The following is a 14,828-nucleotide window of genomic DNA, read 5'->3' on the forward strand; positions in this document are numbered from 1 at the left end:
CCTTACTTGAAACTCGAGCTAGTTAGTCCTTTCTAATACGATTTCCAACTGACTTCACAAATTAGTGAGTTTAATTATTTTTTATAGTATGGGTATGTGTGGGTTAAAGGACATATTTTTCTTGTTTTTAATTGAGTTTCTTGCTAATGATCTGAACTGGATGGTAGGGAAAAATATTAATACAAAAAAAATTACGTTCATAAGCGTCTAAAATGCAACATGAATAAACTACTTTTGATTTGATTTGATTTTTCTCACATTACAAGATTTATTAGAGTATTTTGTTACGGTGGAAGAACATAAATTGACTTTTAATATTTTAAAGATTTTAATTTTACTATCATCTTTGAATAAATTAAATTCTTCTGTAACTATATGTTTAATAGATATTTGTAAAATGGTGCCCAATTCGTCCATCATGGCATATACATCAATCATTCATTTTGTTACCTTCTAAATATACTAAAATACAATCTATATCTTGTACTTATACTTTAAACCAGAATACAAAAAATTGAAAAAATATTACGTGCCTTTGAGCGAATAATACTTCGTGAATTTCTTTGAAAAAAAAAAGCAAGTAGTGCTTTCTTGAGTATACTCAAAGTGAGGCTTACGAGCATAGATCAATGAATTTCTCGTGTAGTACCAGACTTGACAAAGTCTGTTTAGGAGCGAAGTGCTTCGTCATCTATACAATGGCTGTGACAGTAAAATTATAATTAAAAATGAATATAATTAAAACATAACTTAAAATTATACCTGTATCTTAGTAAAAGGGTGAGATAAGGCAGAAGTAGTAGTAGTAGTAGTAGTTAGTAAGAAATTACAAGATACAATGGTATGATGCCTTAGTTCTCCGGAATTGCAAATTATTTATTTACTTCAGGCTAGTAATGCCCTTATTCTAAATACTTTATAGACTATAGGTACATATAAAATAATAATATAAATATGGCTATAATATAAAAATGAGCGGTTTTACGGGAGTGATATCTTGATATTTATGGTTTCTGTAGGCTACGGATAACATTTACAACTATTCTATTAACTTACTATCCTAAAAAAATTCCTTGCAGTAGCGGAGTAAAGAATTATATCAGAGACGATTCTTGTAATTTCCTAGCCGACTTCAAGCTAAGCTGCCATTAAACCATTATGATGGATCAAGCGAGTCGGTGAGATTAATGATCAGACGGCACAACGGAGACGATGCTTCTATAAGCTTCTTTCATACCTACATGTAAGTAATGCATGCATACTCGTCAAAATCGAAATAATGTACTCATATAGGACATTTTCTGCTACTACATTTTTACCATTTAGTTTTTATTATATTGGTCCGAATATTTTGATAGAATTCAAAGCGTCTACTATTTTTTTCTACGCAAATATCACGCTCATATATATTTGTAGATTTTATTAACTTTCAAAATACAAGTCGTACAAGTTAATCTTCGTCTTTAAATTCGTTATTCCCGAAAATACGTTGTGATTAGTCCAGACCACACACATATTTCTTAGTTTCAACATAAATTTCTATTTTTCACTTAACAATAAGGAATCATCAGTAAATAAAACACATGTAAAATATGTACACAATCAATAGTCACTCCAGTTTCTATGATACCGGCCTGCGTGCCTAGTGTCTTCTCTTCTCTTCTCTAAGAGAAGAGAAATCAATAAATAATAATAATCTGTCTCTTGGTTAAGACAGTTAGAAAGTTAAGTGATTTCAAGAATAAAAGAATATAGTGTAGAATAGTCAGCCTTCGCGTATATTCGTTTTTTTATTTCACGTACAGAGTTCACCTGTTATAACATAAGCAGCCCTCAAGCAATTCTAGCACACAAAATATTTTCTGAGCATATTCCATAAGGAATTTTACTTTCTTTTTGCATTTTTCTTTATCCACATCACAAGTGAGGGATAATAAGATAAACATGAATGCAGTACAGTATCTATATTATTATTTTAAAGACATTTTTTTGTATGTTAAAAAATAATAAACTCAAAAAATACGGGACCGATTTCAAAAGTTCTCTCACGGACAGGGAGGTACCTACATACTCATAAACAGCACTGCGGAATCCAACTAGTATGAAATAAATATTTTAAAGCTGAAACGACATGTATTGTAGAAATAAATGTTCGCAAACATTTCTGTATGTGTATTCAATGCAGAAACTTTTCTAACTCTGCCCGTATCCTGGTAATATGTATAACTTATACTTCCATATGCAGATAATACAATGGATGTCAATTTTAAACTTGTACGGTCAAAAGTTGAAAAGAACTCTTGAAGTGAGACTACTATGTCCGAAAAGGGACTTTTGAAGTCGTCTGCATGAACAGACGTCTACAGGATTCATCGTAAGACTTATAACAAGGCCACAAGCCAGGTATTTTAATTTTACTACAGACTTCCACTTTCTTGATCAGAGTATATATATAGTCTGAGATAATCCAAGCTAAACACTTTTAAATAAATTAATTTACCATAAAAAAATATATAAAAGAGCCGATTTAAATAGGTTTCAATTTAAAATATGTTTAATATATGTATCTATCTTCACACGTTATTAAAAACAACATATATATACACGCTACTTCGTCTGCGTGGAATTTAACTTTAATTTTCCAAAATAAAATAACTTTAGTTACTCCTTATTACATCAGATACCTGCTAAAAAAGTCCCATCAAAATCGATTCAACTTTCTGTTATTTTGGTGCATGTACCGTATTTATATTCATATGCATATAGTAAAAAACGGTTATTTCAATATTACAAACAGACACTCCAATTTTATTCATGTGTGTAGATTACGACTAATTGGTTCTACTCTATATCATTCTATACTACAGAGTTTTCCTTACGGGACAGGTAGAGATAATTAGTGTAGCTTTAAACCCTCTTTGTGAAATTAACAACAAGTATTATGTACTTTCAGCTATTGCGAACTGATCTCAATGTAATGACATATAAAAAATAAAATATAAATTATAATTAATAATGTGTTAAATTTCGCAAATAAAAAGGTGATGATACTCAAAGCATTCAAATTATAAAATACCGCTTGGTCTTTTTTTAATGGAATTGTGCTAACGGTATACGATGGTATAGCACCTATAGGTCAACAAGATGAACATGCGGTTCATCTTGTGAACACCCTTCCCCCCTCACTCAATTCGCATGGTAATCAACTATTACTTACAATTCCGAAATTCATTTAAAAAATCAAAGACATCACTAATACATGCTGCTTTTGTGTTATAAACAATGCTATATCGTAGAAGCGTGTGGGGTTACGAGGTTATATAATCAAATACCTTCATTGCTCCGATAGTCTTCATTGCTGTTCAGACTTCTTAGGGTATATTCACACACCAAGTACATTCTTTTTTAACGTATGTTCCTTTTTCCCTCACCAATTCATAGTTCACATGATTCTTATTATTATAAAGTAATAACTGCACACGCGCCCCGTGCCACAAAGTTAGGTTTACATCAGTCAATTTATGGGAACGGGGGTATATAGAGTATATAATAATATATAATAACACATAGTATAATGGTCCTCGGTCCTAAATAAAAAATATTATATTTTTCATAAAAAAAATATATGAACTACTTCTAATATTGAACAGTATTGTATAAACTAAAATTTGAATTTCGAACAAAAGCATTATGATTATTAAACCGTCAGAAACATCATTTTTCTCAAAATTTCAACAGACTCGTCAAAAGTCCACCATTGATTATGTTTCACTGTCTACCTGTAGATAAATCTACAGAAGTTTTTTCATTTATAAGAAGTACAGCTGACAGCGAAAGTCGAAACTTTTCCGATTGCGTTATACAAGATGAAATGAAATTCTCTCCTTAAGTTCTGATATAACTTTAATTTGATTCCACTGCTTGAGTCAATAGCAATACACAGTTGTAAAAATATTATTACATTTATTTATTCGCAAAGACTGTTATGGAGCCTAGACAACGCTATTATCGATATTTATCTATCTTCATAATCGATATTATTCATTAAAAAACGTAGTGATTACTTGCTCAATGTATACATGAATCTGTACTCTCTATGGAGCACATTCGAAATTTGAATAATTAGTTTAAAATTTACATATTAAAAATGTCGAAGATTAGGCTGTATGGCCTTGTACCTTTGCGTATCCACTTATGGAGACTACTTTTTTTACAAATGACAATAATCTGTACTTCTACTACGAAGATATGTTTTTAATATATACAGATTTAGATATGACTGTCATTACTAAAAAAATGTTACTAAAAGATTTTATTAAAATGGTTGTCGCGTACCAAGCAGTAACAAAACGCAATACAAAGGGAGCGTTCTGATTGGACCGCACACCCATCCAATTTAAATACGCAACGTATCGTACAGACTTAAAATATCAACCGATCGATCTAACGTATAATTTGTTCACTCCACCAAATTTGTAATTAATAGTATATTTACCATTAAATTTAAGATAGTAAGCAAATTCTATCATTTTCAACAACCCTGTAATCTGCTGAAGCCTTCAAACCTACCATCTATCATTCGAGCCGTAACATCATCTACCATCTGAGCATTCGAGCCGCATTATCACGTATCAATGGTTTACTGCTGGACATAGGTCTCCCGCAAAGATCTCCACGACGATCGGTCCTGCGCTGCTCGCATCCAATGCCTTCCAGCGATCGTGACCAGATCGTCGGTTCACCTTGCTGGAGGCCTTCCCACGCTGCGGATCTCCTCATTTCTGATTCAATCACGCAGAGTAACTCCGAGCATAGCCCTCTCCATTGCCCTCTGAGTGACTCTGAGCTTGTTCATGGGGCCCATAGTTAGCGACCACGTCTCTGTGCCGTCGCACCCCCTGCCCCGCCGTTTCCATGACCGCTACCATGGTTAAGACTAGCGGGGCCGCCGGGGACTGGGGGCCGGGGCCTTGGGTGTAAATCCATTTGGGGGGATATTGCCATAATCGCCACGCTTGGCATGCGGGTTGGCGATCGCAGTGTGATGGTATTTACTCAGTAGAATGCTGCTGCCCGTCCACTGGTCGATGAATCCCTTAGTCGCCTTTTACGACACCCAAGGGAAGAGAGGGGGTGGTGCTATTCTTACGGCGACACCACACGCACGATTGTATATGGTGATTTATAATAGATATTCAAAAAGTGCTAGTCTGAATTCTAAATTCTTTCACCTATAATATCTACATTATCTGGTTGACTAGGTTACTAATGAACCCGACTCATTTTGGCTCATGAGCATATGATCCAATAGTAGCAAAGTATTACCACAAGCTGAACTAATGATTACAATAATCAGTTGGACGCAAATGGTGTGGAAAGATCATTCAATCTGAGTCTGACATATGGGCCCGATGGAATAGTGCTAAATATATCCGATGATGCTTTTGACGATGATATATATTTGTGAATTTCATTTGTCTGCGCTAACGGTATACGCTAGCAGGGCATCAGTGGACGATAATAAGATGAGTATGAGGTCAGATCAGTTAAGCCCTCATGGCAAACTCACCAGAAATTTATTAGGATGTTTTTCAGGAAGAATCGCGTGAACCTTATATGATATTGCTAGCAATGTGTTATTGGTCCATAACTGTTCACATTACTAAGAATCTCCTTCACCCAATGAGTACAAGAGCAAGTAGCATCATAGAATATAAGTAATCTTACCAATATTATAAACGCTAAAGTTTGTGAGTATATGAATGGATGTTTGTTACTTAATCTTTCACGCAAAAACTACAGAATGTATTTTAATGAAGTTTTACAATAATATAGCTTATACATCAAAATAACACATGCTCATCCTAACATTCTCCACTGGTGCCCTGCCAGCGTAAACCGTTAATACAGACGAGTGCACCATTCCATTATGATACATAAAAAAAGCAAAAGGTTAAATAGATATTATGTAAATTGGGCGAAATATGTATAATGATAAATGTCAAGTATGTTTGATGCAGACGAAGTTGCACGGGTCAGCTACTAATGGCGGGTCTATAATACTGATAGTGGAAAATACGTTCAGCCAGCCATATAGGAAAATGTGCTCCTATTGAGATTCAGTATGGGATAGCAACAACCGGATGCGGATTAATTAGGTTTGTTAGCGGTTGGCTTTTGACGGCTTGTTACCGTCCTCAGAGAGTTGCGGCAGCTTTAAATTGGCAACCAAAGTTTTGGTGTCAGCTACATTCGAACTTGCAACTACTAAACCTGTTTTCTGTTTAAGTTTTCTAACTCTTGAGTCAGAAAGAGTAGATATGATGGTAAAGAATAAATGAAGTTTGTCTTCATTTATGATTTATAGGCAAAAGGTAGACTAAGATGAAATCTACCTATATTAACCAAAATCTAAAACTTTGTTTATCAATTATATATACTTATTTTGATTTTACTTTACAGTGAAGGCACCATATAATTTGTCTGAGATGCCTTAACAGTATGTAGGCTTGCCCGCTGCTAAGTTGGATAGATATTATACGGTAGAAAAAATAATAATCCTATGAAGCTACTAGACCTAAATTGTTACATATATCAATATTTTTTACTTTTGAAAGCATTTTTTATTAATAAAATTGGATATCCCATCTTTATTTGTCAGAGTGTTACATTTAATAACAAAAGTCTTTATATTAGTTTCAAACCACGTCCTATAAATACAGATACATTTATATAATATTACTACATGTATTGTTGCCAGCATGTTTGTGAGGAGAAATAAATAAATCATATTATTATTATTATTATATAGAGATAGATAGATAGACAGTATAATTTTAATAAATAAATATCGTATTAGTACACTCTTTTACTTCCGACAGTCGCGAGTTCGACCCCACACAACATTACAATTATTTGTATTTATTATTGCATTGTATATTTTTATACATAAATTACGTATAATTACAAAAGAAACTTTATCTATTATCTAATAATATCTAGTATCTACTCATAATACAAGCTTTCCTTAGTTTAGGACTACACTTTAAGAACTTACACTTACATACTTAAAAGTAAAATATATAAGCTGTTTTTAAAGTCCATTACAAAAAAGAATAAATTACCGAAGCTGTGGGATAAAATATAGATCATGAACTGGCTGAATTATCCTCTATAAGTCATTCTTACATAAAAAGAACTCAATATCGTAACTTAAATGAAGATAAAAAATCCTAATGCCCAGCAAAATCCTCAGAACTGCCCCCTATATATCATAGCAATATCATCGAACACAAAGCCTACATATTGTAGCAGTTTACTTTGTAGATAGCCAGTATTTTCAGATAATCCATCTTTGATTCACTTTAATATAAAACTATTTGGAAGTCTATGTAAAAGTAGATGGCTGTTTGAGATATTAAATATTGTTATTTGCATTTTCGTACACATATATAGATTTAAATACAAGAAGGATTATATATGTGTGTGTGTGTATAACATATATGAAAATTAAACTTATGCATAAACAATTAAAAATATCTAAACTTAACACTTTAAATTATTACAGAAAATAAAATAAAAAACACCATTTCTGTATGTAATAATAATAATTGTACGAAAATTGTAATCTGATGAGCATAACTTTCAAGTTTAGCGCAAACTTAAAATTTCATCCGATAAGTAGCATAATAAGAAAAAAGAAAGAGAATTTATTTATGTATGAAACTTGTACTTTTTGAAACAAAATAATTTTTAAAACATAATATTATTATGTTCATTTTATGTTAATTATTATTAATTTTCTACAAATTTAATGATGATGCAATTATCATATGATTGATGACGATATGATTATGTAATATATCTCATTCTCAATATCTTTCATTCCATTCATGCGTTTTTTTCCTCTACCCGAAGATTCTCTGAAAGAGATCGCTTAAACGATAAGACCGGCTAACCGGCCGGTAATGAATAAAAAAATCCTACTTTTAATAGCTAGACAGTAATTAAATTAGTTTTGTGAATTACTGGCGGTCTGATCCGATATATGTGAAATCTTCGATCAAAAATATCGATATGACTGATGAATGATTGAGAAAGCGGAAGGAAACCGGAATGGTCATGGTAGTATCGGCATAGGTGTACCATTGCTATAAAGTATGAAAATACATTTATTATGCAATACTAATAATTTTTGTTAAAATATAAATTTAATATTGGATCTCTATGTTATGTTATGTGGTATAGAGTTAGAAATAAGTAAAGTAATATACTGCAGTTAGCTATTTGAGTATTTATTACAATTTAGAAATTGTAAACCCAACTGCACTAATAATGTACGCTGGCGAATCCACCACCAATTAACCACAACGGTTTCCAGGGGAACCGCGTTGAAGTTACCCTGACAGTGATGGGGATAACAGACCCCAATACACTCCCCTCTCCCTATGTCTGGCAGACAGGTACAACGCTGTACAAATAATATGAAAGGTATGTTTTATAAAGGTAAACAGATCCTTATTTGCTTTTGCTAAATCATGCGAAACAAATGTACTCTAGACCTTTCACAGAGAAAATCTTAGTTCCACTTAATGATTAGTAAAGAATGTATATATGTATAAGCATACTTACATACCTTATCACATATATATTCAATATTTTTAATTGCTAAATTGTATGATTAGGTTTTGTTAAATATTATATCCATACATTAATACCTTGTACCTACATTGTACCTACTTATAAACGAGTGGTGCTAGTAAGGGTTGGTCTACTCTGATAACTATGACTGATTACTTTTATTACTCAAGTAGCTATTATATTTATGTGCTTTAGTCTTACTTTACTTTAACATTATAACTTGCGATTTGGTAATGGTAAGTAATATTATATTATCTGAGGTAATGGCAAACAACATTGATTTAAAAGAACAACACGCAAGTTTTATGAGTCTGCTTTCCGAATGAGCGAAAAATATGACTATTTAAAAGTGCTTAAGTATATTCAGTTCATTTGAATAAAGATATTTGCATTACTATAATACAATTTTATTTTGTTCAATGTATGTTATGTATAGGCATCTTTTGGGGAGAGAGATAATTTTACGACGCTATGCTAATGTTGTGACATACTAGCGTTTCTCTTGAGTTCGTCTTCTTTTTTTTGGAGAGCTTATGTCCTGTCAAAATCCAATTCATGTCAATTATCATTAATATGTCACTTTGTTATAAACATTACAAACGGATAAATACAAACACACTTTCATATTTATAATATTAGTGGGGATTTCTCTTATTTTCAGTACACTATTAGAGCAGTAAGAAAATTAGTGTTTTGGAAAATAGAAAATCTTATAACATAATAATTTCATAAATAAATCAATAAATTACTTTTTATATTATTAACTTACTATTAAAATTGAGATTAGTAAAATACTAATAAAAGTTTTTATATCTCAAATTGATGAAAAAGTTTACAGTTTTATTCGATCAAAACTTTTATCGACTCTATTCAAGCACGTAACTACACACACAGGTCTTTTATGTACAAAATAAAGATTACATCGACACATGTACATATTTCACAGTACTTTTATTATCTTGAGAAGCCAGCCATTGTAGTTGAATGACGACCTGAGACACTGTTGTCACGTAACTCGTATAAAATGTAGGAACGTGGTTTTTTTAGATACATATGTACGAGTGTGCTGAACGTTTTAATGTGCTGAAACTGCAATAAATATTATTTTGTTAGAAATTAATTATTAAATTACTCAAGAAAGGAAAAGAAAAATTTTTAAATAAAATATTGTGAAAATTACAACTACGATTCGGTATAATACAATTATTATTTATTATCGTTTATTAAAACTAGGCATAAAGACATATACCAAAGATCATAATGTTTAACGAAGGAATATTGCTCACTAATAACAAAATGTTGTGTTCACTTAATATATTTGTCGATGATTGTATATAATATTTATTTATTTTTTGTATGTAAACACCTATTTAAATACAGAACGTGGATATTTTTTAATACACACTTACTAGCTAATGCGTTTGCTAACATACCTGTATGAGAGAATAACTAAAAAGGTTGCATTCGGCAATAATCTTATATTCAATATATTATATAAAATAATCGCCTGTCTTATCAATAAAAATCAGAATAACTGCCTTGATAAACTCTCATAATTATAATATTAGTACTAATCTACACAGACTTCTAGTATATACATATATATATATATACTGTAGGTATTCTGAAATACGAATACTATTAATAAAAACAGAGGTAAAAAGAATAAATCTTCAGGGCCATGAATGAGACTTGTTAAATGGAAGAAGGAAAGATATACAGCAGTTAACTGCGACTCCGTCTGATTATTTCGATAGACTATGTCTACAGACACACCTCTATCAAGCAGTATTCCAGATCTACCGTTACGTAAGATCACACATCCGTCTTTATAATATCAGTATGGATGTAAAATCCACCCCTTGAATTGATACTAAAATTCCTTTAGATACCTACCTCAAAATAGACGAAGCGTAAATATACAAAATAGAAGTATTAACAACTTGAACTTTCCTCTGAAGATTGATCTTTGAAGAATCTCCTCACATTTATATTTACAAAGAAACCATACACTGGAGAGACCGTTGAAACCGTAGTAGCGACGGAGCTTAATTCTATATAAAGAACGGAGTGTTATGATAAACTTCTAGAGCAATATCGATTTATACCTACGCTTAAACTTTCGATATTCGAAGAAGAACTTTATTCCTTTACTATGACGTCTCTATTTCATTTTCCACAAATCTCAAATGAAGTGGAATAATGATTACTGTAATTGCTACTATAGCTATATATGTGTTCTTTGATATATAAGACATGCATCGATTTTATATCATTCCTTATTTACATATGATAAGCACACAACAGTAAGATTATTATTCTTCATCGACTCTCTAATATAATCAATATCGTATCTGATATTGATTAGATCAGAGAATCGATGAAAAGATATATCTATTATCATAGATAGATATGTCTATTATCCATCTAAGCCAGTCGTGTAAAGACGGGCCACATCCGGCCCCCGGGCTGTATCACTGAGACCAGTGATCACAATGTGATTTTTGAAAACATATATATTCTAAATATGTTTTCTTTTGTACATAATTTTTGTTGTTATGGTGCAATAAAGAATAATAAATAAGTATATATTATAAATTATATAATTAAATAAATAAATTATTATTTATAATAATTCTGTACATTTTTTTAATCTGGCCCGCCTATACATCCTAAATTGAATATACGGCTAAATGTACAATGAGTTTGACAGCTCTGATCTTAGCAGAGCCATGTGTACCATGCAACTGCTAAATATAGTCAAATATATATTTTTTTATATATACAATTATTGTAATCCATCGTGGCACATCAAGGCAGTGTACCCAAGGTCTCAGTCAAGCACTAGTAACCTCGATAAGTCACGCTGAAATATGTGCCCCAACGTCTCCACGGTAGGGCACATGGAGCCCAGAAGCCAAAATGTTTTCGACAAGAAACAAAGAAAACACCCAACCCAATACGATCAATCATACTCATGAATACAAATATATGTATTGTGCGAGAATCGAACCTACTATTTTTAATACGCCACCTATTTTTTCTATAATAATAGAAAGTTTTATGTAAATGCTATATTTATTGTATTGTTGACGTTTGATTAATTATTATCAATAGGTGCTAATTTACAAATGTAGAAGCGTACGATTTCAGGGGATTTCTAGTTATATCAGGCATTTGGATTACCCTCGTTTTAGATTTAATCACGGAAAAGTTTGTACATAACTCTTCCCGTAACAGCCTATTTAGAGTTTCAGCTTATATTTATAACCTATAATTTATAATTATATATATTATACATGGCAGGTTATGTAATCTTTTTAGTATGAGTGTAATTGCTAGGTGGTAGTAGAGTGATAATGTTGCATATACGAGTACATTTTTATACTACGGGAATAAGATAGAAGGTGATGACCCACCTAATGGAAAAAATAGTCGTAAATTAAATAAAAAAAATATAAAACAATATTCATGTTATTAACCAACCAACGGACCAAAACACGTAACCAAAGGTAGTTACGTGTTTTGGTCCGTTGGTTGGTTAATAACATGAATATTGTTTTGTATTATTTTACAAATTAGGTGAAAATTTATAAGACTTATTGTTCGGTCAGGCTGTAAAAACCAACTGCGGTCAACAGCATTAGAATAGTTAAAAAACAATTTCCCCGATATCATAAGTCATCTAAAATACTTAGGTTACTAAAATCCGATGAGTATTCAGGACTAATTTAAGTGACGATAATTCTAGTGGGGATTACACTCAATCAAATTCTACGTAATACTAAAAATACAGTTTTTGAAGTTGGTTGAAAATTAGAAAACGTTATAACACCAAGAAGATCGTATATCAATTTGACGCTATGAAACAAAGCAATTACTACTAATTGCAATAAACTTTGTCGTTAATGGCCCGTCATTACTCAGAACATATATCACGTTTATCCAAGCTTTTATATTAATACATCACATAAATTTATTCCTCTGTAGAAACCCGCATTTAGCATACGGGATGATATATCTTGAGAGATAGTCCGATAGACACGAACAGTGACTTGATAGTAATATTACAACAGACATCGTGTAATTTATATCTATACTAGCTAACCCGCGCAACTTTGTCTGCATCACACTTATCGTTACATCGCCCAATTTACATAATATCTTTTTAAATTATAGCCTATGTGTTATTCTGATGTACAAGCTATGTTATCGTAAAATTTCGCCAAATCCGTTCAGTAGTTTTTGCGTGAAAGAGTAACAAACATCCACCCATACTCACAAACTTTCGTATTTATAATATTAGTAAGATTATATCTCGTAGTCATCATCATATCATTTCAGCATATGTTCGGAATATGTTCAGTACTGAACAAAGGTACTCCCCCAAAAATTTCCACGACCATCTTTCCTGCGCTGCTCGTATCCAATGTTTTCCCGTAGTAAATAAATAAATAAATACAAAACATATACGCCCGTACATAACATATAACATGAGGGAAATAAATAAAAATATCCTAAGGGATATGAAATACGTAATTTAGTGAAAGTTATTGCTCGAAAAAATTGGTTACTTTCACCTCGGACAATAAATTGTTTCGGCATAACTTAATCATGTTTTATAACCAATTTCAAGGGTAGGCGATAGCTTCGTAAATTACAATGAGTATTATTTGAGGGAAAAGGAGATTATTAAAGTGAACTGATGAACTCTTTGTTATGAATGTACCATGTCAGGATGAGCTCCACGCGGTTCCCCTTGGAAACCATCATGACGAATTCCTGGTGAATTTCTCACGATAGGCTAACTGACCTGACCTCATACTCATCCTATCATCCTCCACTGGTGCCCCACCAGCATAAACTGTTAGCACAATCGTGTGCAGCATTCCATTATCATCCCTAAAAAATATATTATTATTTTGATTAATTAAAAATGGATGGATATTCGACTGTATTCTGTTTACTTTAAGCTACAATTAACATATAAAGAATTGACGAATATATGTAATGTCCATTTGTAAGTCGATTTTGATTATTCATTTTGTAATCGATAGTGCTGATTTCTAATGTATTGATTATAATTCTGTTGTTGTGGCAGTTCATATGTGTTATTTTTTTAAAACAAAACTGTCAATATATATGTTGTCAAAATTAGTTAAAGTTTTAACTTTTTTTTTAATTTACCCACATTGTCATAATAAAAAAATGGTACCGACTACAATTATAATGTAACAAATCCTTTTAAAACATTTATAAAGAGATAAAGATAAAACAAGCTTATACTGCAATCTCTATGAGACTACGAGGGTCAAGGTTAGGTCGTTTTAGACTTATTTCCTCAAATTAAAAATATAAAAGTGATAAAATTATTAACTGTAGTACATACTTCCACAGCCGGTAATCAGAACCTTTGATCATATAGTTATTTATAAACTTCAGCGTGTAATTATTATTATTATATTGTTAATCGAATTTTAACACGAATCATTTTGCGTTTAAAATCCTTGTGACGGTTGATGAAAAAACAGCTGACACCTATCGATATTGACATCGCTGTACTCCAGTCAACGGTTGTACTAACCGTTATCAAATCATGATAACTTATCATTTACACTAAGGTTGTATCTTAGTGTAAATATTAAGAGAAGTAAATATATTATTTTGAAATATATCATAATATGTATAGTCATAAATATACATATAAATAAAAACTTAATAACACATGTAATACATTACAAGATAATCTAAAATGACAATAAAGGAATTATTATAATTCCAAATACCAGATTATGTTTTACCCGCGTCTATAGATGAATACCACAATTCCCTTGTCTAAATATCTCATTAAAAATCTAATCGTCCATAATGCGCGGCTGTACGTAACATTTACTGGATTCGTTATAGAATTAATTTATCGCTCATATACCTCAGAAAACAAATTTATCACGTTGTAAATTTAAAGGTGCTTTAGCAGAACGGGCCATGCCATTAATACGCCGAATATTAAACGCAGTACTTGTTCTTACATGTATTTATATTCTAATTTTGTAATTTGCCAAATTAACTGTAAATAATTGCGTATAGCGGGTCGTACTTCAAGTTTAGAGCAATAGAGTCGCTTTTTCTACGTTCACAAAAGTTATCGTTATCGTTTAAGCCGTTTATTGTCCATTACTGAAAACAGG

Source organism: Achroia grisella, unplaced genomic scaffold, assembly GCF_030625045.1.
Source record: "Achroia grisella isolate CSIRO2021 unplaced genomic scaffold, CSIRO_AGI_Agris_v1 utg109, whole genome shotgun sequence".
NCBI classification, from domain to species: domain Eukaryota; kingdom Metazoa; phylum Arthropoda; class Insecta; order Lepidoptera; family Pyralidae; genus Achroia; species Achroia grisella.